This window comes from Prionailurus viverrinus, chromosome F1 (assembly GCF_022837055.1).
Source record: "Prionailurus viverrinus isolate Anna chromosome F1, UM_Priviv_1.0, whole genome shotgun sequence".
NCBI lineage: Eukaryota > Metazoa > Chordata > Mammalia > Carnivora > Felidae > Prionailurus > Prionailurus viverrinus.
Window position 1 is genome coordinate 27,447,763 of NC_062577.1, and position 8,969 is coordinate 27,456,731.

The 8,969-nt window shown below is 44.8% G+C and overlaps 1 long non-coding RNA gene across 1 annotated transcript; it reads left to right on the forward strand.

Annotated features, from left to right (window-relative positions):
- Window positions 1-386: 386 nt before the first annotated feature.
- On the forward strand, window positions 387-7,202 carry LOC125155565 (uncharacterized). Its single transcript, XR_007148267.1, has 4 exons — window positions 387-552; window positions 5,640-5,752; window positions 5,949-6,036; window positions 6,985-7,202. It is a non-coding gene; the product is annotated as an uncharacterized LOC125155565 (long non-coding RNA).
- The last annotated feature ends 1,767 nt before the right edge of the window (window positions 7,203-8,969 follow it).

An 8,969-nucleotide genomic window follows, 5' to 3' on the forward strand; every position in this document is an offset into this window, starting at 1 on the left:
AAAACGTTTAGCGAGATCCCAGGCAAAAAGCAGCGAGCCCTCAATAACCGGAAGCTGTTAGCATTTCAGCATCCTTTCTATGCTAAAGAAGAGAGAGGAGTAGCCAAGTGTCAGAGGCCTCACATCTACGGAGTGGGAGGCTGGCTGCTTCCCTCTCCAGCCCTGGTCAGTTCAGGCTGAATAACTGGGTGCTGGGAAAGGAAGTGAGGACTTCCATTTTATGCCACGTTGCCCAGTGTCTAAGGGGCGAGGTAAAGGGCTGCAATGTTTGTGTTCTTAGAACTCACTGGCCTCTATTCCTACGTCCTTCATTGTGTGGCTGGCAAGACCTAGAACCTAGAATCTCTTTGGGTTCCAGTATTCTCTTTGCGGAATGGGGATGATAACATCCAAAGTCCCGCCAGCCTCACTGAGAGCCTGGGAAGATCAAAACACACTGAATCACAGTCTACCCCGTTCAAGCTGGTAGTTAGCGCGTGTTTGCGATGATCAGGCGCCTCGCTAAGCGGCTTACGTGCGCTATCTCGTCTGACCATCACAAGGGCATCAGAGGTAAGTTTTATCTTATACCCACTTTGCAGTTAGAAAAGTAAGGCTTGATGAAGACCAGTGACTCTTAGTCTCACAGCTGGTAGAAGGTGGAGTGAGCAACCAAACTCAGGCTGGTAGGACTTCCGAGTATAAAGTCATATCCATGACAGTGTCTCATGTCACCACAGTCGGTCACTGACATCTCAATCCTCTCCTCGGCCAAAAGGGCTAAATGACCTTTCTCTCTGAGTGTCTGAGTGTCCTATTTGGAGCCCAGTTTTTGACTCTGAGGCCTGAGTTTTACAACTATCCCCATGCGTTCCCCCAAACCAAACGTGATAGATAGGGGAGAGCTGGCTACGTCCGACTGCACTTTTAAGAATCTATTCATCATCAAAATCAAACTTGCTGAATTTAGCTCTGTACTTTCATTAAAAAATAAAACCATCCGGCTGTTTTGATTTGCTAGGGTGCTTTACCGTGGACGGACCTCTATTTAGGAAAACTTGGCATCTAAAAGTCCATAGTGACAAAATCGATATATTAAGGGTGAGTATTGGGGCGCCTGGGTGGCGCAGTCGGTTAAGCGTCCGACGTCAGCCAGGTCACGATCTCGCGGTCCGTGAGTTCGAGCCCCGCGTCGGGCTCTGGGCTGATGGCTCAGAGCCTGGAGCCTGTTTCCGATTCTGTGTCTCCCTCTCTCTCTGCCCCTCCCCCGTTCATGCTCTGTCTCTCTCTGTCCCAAAAATAAATAAACGTTGAAAAAAAAAAAAAAGGGTGAGTATTCACACGTTGTAAAAGGATTCGTTTCAATGTTCATTTCAACTGCGCTTTCCTAAATTGGTTTCTTTTTCTCTTACTAAGTATTTGGCAGAGTGACTGGGGTGGGGAGAGGGAGGCAGAAAAAGTTCACAAGGTACAGAAAGAGCAACCCGGAAAGTCTCTAAATGAGTCACTGGAAACACAGGATCACGTTTACCCAGAGAAATGATTATCTACAACTTGTCAGGAACACGACAGTTGCACAAAGTACACGTGAAGCTTCTTGATGTTTAATCGAAGGTTACAACTAAGACTCAAAGGGCTGGATTTGTGCCTAGTAAGTGAAAAACGGCACGAGATGTGAGTCAGTCGACATCCCTCTCGTGCTGAATGCTACCTTCTGAGTCCCAGTCTGGCTCTCCTGGTCCAAAGATCTGTTTCACAGGAACCTGAAAACCTGCCAAATCCATCACCGGTGATGAGCAGGTGAGCTGAGGAGCCCCTGATTTATGTCAAAGCATCCTAGGGGCAGAGCTGCCTTGCAAAGGACTGTCAGAACTGATCAATGAATAAACGAAGTCACTGACCAGGGGGACAGCTCACTCTCTTCGTTTTTAGGGATTTTGTAATGAGAGAAATCACTAAGATTCATTTCGGGGCACGATGATATTAGCATACCCCCCCTTTTTTTTTTAATACTTTTCTTGGGGCTAGGGAGGAGAGAAAAGGGAAGGATGGAAGTCAAGGGATTTTTACCAAGGGAAAATCTATTCACCCAACTGGGGGGGGGGGGGTGGAGTTTGAGATGCTGCTCAGGGACTTTTTGAAGTTGTGAGGCCCTGATCTGCATGGGAAAAGACCAGACGTGTTGCACAGATACTCATTTGTCAACTTCCTCTGTGACTGGGCTCAAAATGGCTGTGTAAATAACTCAGCCGGGGAGGATGGCAGAGCAAAGCTCTGGCAGTTATTGTGCTATGAAATATGCATTAATTGCATTAAACATTCAGTCTGAAACTCAGCAGTGAGGCCCCTTTTGTCAGTTTTTATGGTGCACAGACAGAGACACCAGGATGCGGACGGCAATGGCCTTCTGTGTAGACCCCGATGCTGCAACAGCCCAAGCTTCTCCTCAGATGCTCCAGGAGAGGCGGGTGGCGCCCCGCTCAGCAGCACGGTGCACACGAGGCCAGGGTCACCCGCTCTCACTCCCCAGGAGCCTCCCACCTCTGCTCTGCTCCCTAGACGCCACCCGCCACGTCTTGAATTCCAGCCAGTGAGTCATCTCCTACATGTCCGCCAGTGACAGAAGGGTTGGATGTGGAGGTGGAGGGCTCCGTGGCGTCTGTCCCCATGAGGGCTAAAGCGACTTCCCTCAAACAAGGGAAGGCAGTTCTCGTTTGCAGTTGATTACGACATTGGAAAATCCGAGGTGTGCTTTTATCAGGGGGAGACATCACGTCAGGGCAAAAGAGCCGAAAGTGTACCAGATGCTTTTGAAGAGAGATATTGGAGACAGAGAGAGAGAGAGAGAGAGAGAGGGAGATTTAATGTGTGCTCGAGGAGTCAAGCCTTAGGATGTAAAGTGCCTTTGGTCTTAACTACTTGCACAAAATGAAGCACAAGAATCTCACTGGGGCATTCAAGGCCCTCTTCAGTTAGGCCCAACGGAACCTCCCTGACCTTGCTGTCTACAGTCTCCCTACGCTGAAGCCACTCTCTAACCAAAGTGGATGACGTGTTTCTTAACTTTGCTTTTCTATCTTCCTGCCTTTGATTACACGATTCTGCCAAGCAACCAGTCAATCACGGTTTGCCGAGGACTGATAGGATCTTAACACCGAAAGGCCCAAGTCCCCGGAAACCCTTCAGGGCTAAGCACACCAGGTCAGTTGGTTCCCCCTGCTGTTCCCTCTGCCTGGAATCAGCGGCCTTCCACTCTGCATTTTCGCTCAGATAAATCCTTCAAAGTCATGTCAAATACCGTCTCCTCCATAACCCATTCCATACTTTTCCACATTGACTTCTCTCCCGCCACAGACCTCTAACAAACCTACCTCATTAACGCCTGTCGCTCTGTCAGAGCATTCAGTCCCCAACGTTTACAGAGAACCTCGTCCTCTTCCGCCCGCCCACTCGCCACGTCCTCTTCAGGCGCCTGCCCACAAGGAGCGCCCGGTCTGTGGAGGCCACAGAGAGGTCAGCACTCGTAACACGGTGAAATAAACCTTTAACAAGTGGATGTGCAAATTTCATGGTCTAAGGATGAAAGAGTCGTCAAGACCGCCAAAGATCAGAGAAATTGCTAAAAAGAGATACAAAGTTCTGAAAATTCTGCAGACTCCCTTCCAGAACAGTTAATTCCTGGGAGATCTAAGGTCTTTGTTAATTTTTTGCCTTCACCAGAATTCTTGGTGCAGTGAGTGGGGATTCTTTTGCGTTTATACATCTAATCTTTATGGGGGGGGGGGGAATAGAATCTCCTAATTCTATATTTAAAGAAAAAATAACATGTTTTTAAAAAAATTTTTTTAAGTGTTTATTTTTGAGAGAGAGAGAGACAGAGAGACAGACAGCGAGCAGGGTAGGGGCAGAGAAAGAGGGAGACACAGAATCCAAAGCAGGCTCCACGCCCTGTGCACAGAGCCTGACATGGGGCTGGAACTCATGAACGGTGAAATCATGAGCCGAAGTCAGACGCTTAACCAACTGAGCCACCCGGGAACTCAACGTATTTTTTTTAAGTGCAATAAAATCAATGGTCATTTTGTTATACACACACACACACACACACACACACACACAATGTGTGTGTGTGTGTATGTGTGTATTTGTGTTTATCCTATGTCATCATCCAAGGATAACCACCATTCACGTTTTGACATAGAATCTTCTAGACTTTGTATAGAAGTGAAGATAGAGATTTTAAAGCAGAATGAGGTTTTACTACACATACTGTTTTCCACCCCAGTTTTAACAACAAAATACCTCTCCACATATTTGTGCATGTGCATGTGTGTGAATGTATACACACATCTGCCACATCATTGCTACTAGTCGTATATATTGTATTGGGTAGACGTGCCTTCATTTATTTAAACAATCCTGTAATAGGATCTAGTAAGATCATTTTTTATTTTTACCATTATAAATAATACTGTAATAAACCTCCTTAAAAATGCACATTTTCATAATTATCCAATATGATCAGACAGATAAAACCCTCCCAGTGGAATTACTGGGGCAAAGGATGGACATAATTTAAGGCATTTGACGCATATTGCCGTTTATGCATCTAACTTACATTTCGTAAAAATCTGTTTTTCTGTACATTTTTGCCAGCCAACATATATTTTGTCGAGCTACAATAGCTAGAGATCCCAAAGAGCATTTTTTCTAAGCGAATGCCAACTTCCGTGATCGCCACCACACAAAATAAAGGAGAAATAAATCCAGGGGTGGCGTAAGTGAAGGAAAACCCCAAACAAGCCTACTCGCAAGGCAAAGTAGTTAAGCTGTCTTCTTAAGCTCACTCTATCAGAGTTATTGCCACTTATTCATAAGGGCATCCAGCAACAGCTGTTCACCTGGCCAAGCAACCTCTCCAAAGAAAGATCCCCATATGTTGCAGGGAGATGCACGTGAGCTGGTTCTTAGAGAGAAAATGACCTTGTTTCCTGGTTCTGTGTGATGATGCTTCAATCAGAGAGAAGGGGCCGGGGGGGGGGGGGGGCGGGGGAAGAGCCCAAATTCAAGGCTTGTGGAGGAGAAACTTGTCATCTTCATTATTTTATTGGGTTCAAAGGGCTCACCCGTGCTTTGTTTCATCTGGAGGTGGACAAACAAAGCAGGTCTGTTAGTGACACTTTTATCACTGGGCTTGCCCAGAGCCCACAGGCAGCAAGTGGCAGAACCAGGCCTGGAACCCAGGGCTTCTCGAACAATCTTGTCACTGTGAATCTCAAAAAAAAAAAAAAAAAAAAAAGTTCCGTGAAGTTACAACAGAGAGAAAACAGGAGTAGAATTCTGACATTTTTGCAAATATTTATATACGTAATCACAATATGTTTGGGCTACTTTTAATTTCTTTTTTAAATGTCAAAGGTGGTGCAGGACCTCTGCTGCAAGGGACAGGTGGGTATGGAAGTTGTACAATTGTGGTTGTGTAAGGACTATGGGGAAAGGATTGGTCATGTACTTAGCCCCACCTTGTGTTGCTAGATAGGTCTCAGTTTGGTCATCTGAAAAATGGGGATCTACCTCCCAGGGTTTCTGTGAACATGAAAATGCCTCAGAGCCAGTAAGTACCCAATGACACTCTATCCTGTGCTTTTTATTCTTTGAAGCAATTTCATCCCCTCTCCTGGACTCTAAGCTCTTTAAGAGCAGGAATAACGTCTTGTGGCTCCACTGCTGAGACCAGGGTCCTGGATGACATTCCTCCTACACATCCACAGGCGTATGTAGACTACATGCTATCTTCTGAAATTGTACTGGAACATTATTTTATGTTATACACAATGTTTAATGGATATTAAGTAACATTTCATAGTAATATATAGAAGTTTTTAATTGCATGGGTTCATAATATGGATATTTTTTCTTTAACTTTTTTTTCCCATTTAACACTACAATTTGGACATCTTTTTATGTAGGTGCATGTAAATCTTCCTTATTCTTTGTATTGGCTACATAATATTTCATTGAAATATTGGACTAAAATATCCAATGGACTAAAATATCGTAAGTTTATTTTAACTTTTTTTTGGTAGATTGTTGGATATTTCAAATTTGTCACTTTCACAAATAATATTGTCATGAAACATTCCATATATGTGCCATTGTCTACATACGTAAGTGCTTCTTGGAGTCAAACCTGGAAGTCAAAATTGAGGGTCAGAATTCTTGTATCTTTCACATTTTCATCAATATTGTCAAACTGACCTTCAAAAGACTGCTCTGAAATATTCTCCTATGCATCTGAATATTCCTGTTTCCCTGGGTTTATAGACCAGCCCTGGGTTTTATCATCTTTGACAATTGGGAGAAAAATTCTATCTGTTGTCATTTTAATTTCTTTTTTAAATAGTGAAGCTGAACATTTTACTGGCAATTTGTACACTCTTTTGTGTTAATTGTCTGCTCCTGCTCGTCAATTTTTCTATTGATTTTTTTCCTTATTGATTTATTTGAATGCTTTGTGTACTAAGGATATTAACTCTTTTATCTACACGTTTTAGGTGCTTTTGTTATATTTTTTAATTATTTTTAATTTTGACATAGAGATTGTCTCTTTACTCTTTCTGGCTTGGTATTATGCTGTAATTGTCTGATTTTGTCCTGACCTAATTAATAAATTCTCCATTCGTAAAATGATAGAACTTGAACAAGGTAATTTTTAAAGATGTTCTCTAGAGTCAGGATTTTACATGATCTAGAACTGCATTGATTCAGACAAATATATGGCAGCCAGTGTAACTTTCAGAAAACACCGTATTGAAAAGGTATATCTTAATAAAACATTTAGTCCTTCCATATGTAAAATGTAACCATAATGTTGGCCACAAAATATTGCACACGAGGGGCCTTCAATGGACATTTTTAATTTAAAAAATAAAATTAATTCACGCAAAATTCAACATATTTGATGAACTCCAAACTAACGATTTAATCATGACTTGCTTTCCGCAGCTCCACGAGGGGGCATCCCAGGAGTCCACGTTTTATGCTGAGCTGCTGTGTCCACTAAAGCTCCAAATGATTGGACCCGAATGGACACCTGACCCAAAAGCAGCCAACCCATTGGCTGGACAGCAACCAATGACCTATGTGACTTATTTACTCATTTTTAATTTACTTTTGAGAGAGAGACACCCCCTCCCCCGGCACAAGTGGGGGAGGAGCAGAGAGAGGAGGGGGGGGGGGACAGAGGATCTGAAACAGGTTCTGTGGGACAGCCCCAGAGCCCGATGTGGGGCTTGAACTCACTAACCCACCAGCTATGAGACAATGACCTCAGCCAAAGGCAGACCCTTAACCAACTGAGCCACCCAGGTGTTCTTATGTGATTTATTTTTTTAAAAAAAGAATAAAGAGAAACAGTGGGGCCAGTCAGATTTCTATTTCGGCAAATTAATTTTGGGAAACTGAAAGAATAAACCAGCTTGCGGTAGAAGGTGCAACCCCAAGAGTCGTTAGACAGAACTATGCTCTTCCGTATGTATGTTGACCCCTTTAAACTCCGAAAAGGGCCAGCTTCATGGACAGGCAGCCAGTGGTCAAACAGGGCCCCATGCTTGGATTTAGTGCTGAATTTTATTTTTTTGAGTTTGGCTTTTGTTGGTGAAGTGGATGGGACAATGGAACATGGACCAGGCGCTCGGCTTCCCGAGGCTGCGTCCCAGCCCTGAGTTCTCAGACCTGCTCCCCCTCGTCCGTCCCACCTTCTCCTTCCTTCCTCCTCCCCACACTGCCCAGCAGGGAGCCGAGTCTGGGCCGGGGAGTGCTGGACCCCTGTGCCCTGTGGCATCTGGAAATGGGGTGCGGTGACAGCTGTCCTTGCCCCAGGCGGGCACACCATGGTTCATTTGGCAGGTGATTCAGTGGAGCGATCTCTCAGCCTCCCCCAATCCGGGTACTTAAGTGCCTCATCGCCCGCAGAGATTGGGCGTTGGGATGGCCGTCTGCCTTGGGTTGGGGCAGTGGACTTGTGGGAAGGGGTGATGCCTGGCTCAACTTCTCCACTCCTCCCTTAAGCATGGTGCTCATCTGGTGGACGGCAGGGAAGGGGAACCCAGCCGTGGGTGCCAAGTTTCAGACTTGGGCCCCTAGGCACCAGGAGAGTCTGCACTGCCCTGCCAGTGTCTCCGTGCCTGGGGAAGGTGGTGTTAAATAGCAAATATAAAACACCAAGGAGGTGGAGACAGAGAAGAGAGACAAAGGGCCGCTGCAGAAAGAAGTGTTACGTTTTAGTTTGCATTTTTCCCTCCGTTTTAAACAAGGGACCCCTCATTTGTTTTGCAATGGACCTACCAAATTATGAATAGGTCCTGACTCTGAGTCAGCTGCAGAAGCCATTAGTGAGGAAGAGAGAACAAAATGGAGGTAGAGAGAGGAGCTGACACATGGAGAACAAGAGCTACCTCTGGAATGTGATGAGGCTTCACTTCCAGTCTAGACACTTATAATCAACCCTCTTCTCCTGAGGGAACAGAGAAGAGCTCTGTGTCTTGCAAGTAAATAAAACTGATTAAAAGATGAAGGCAAAGACCCCCTGCAAGGTTCTAGAGAGTCCCAGCCCTTGTCTCAAGGAGAACGAAATGAGATATAATAACACAATAAATAATAATAGTAAGGACAGTAACATATCACATTTAATCCCCACAACAGCCCGACTACCCCATGAGGGAGGAACTATACGTTCACAGATGGGGGAACAGAGATGTAGACAGTCCAGAAGGAAGAGCCGGGACCTGACTTGCTGCCTAGGAGAAATTTTTCTCAGAGTGGTAGAAAACACTAAAATATTAGTGAGAGGGGAGCAGGCTGCTTCCAGCTGGGGAAATCAGGGGATGCTTTTATCAGAAGCTGTGCCCAACATTTAGCATGTACTTGGTAAAGGTTTGCTAAAAGAACCAAATGAATGAATGAATGAATTTGTATTGGATTTAAAAGGA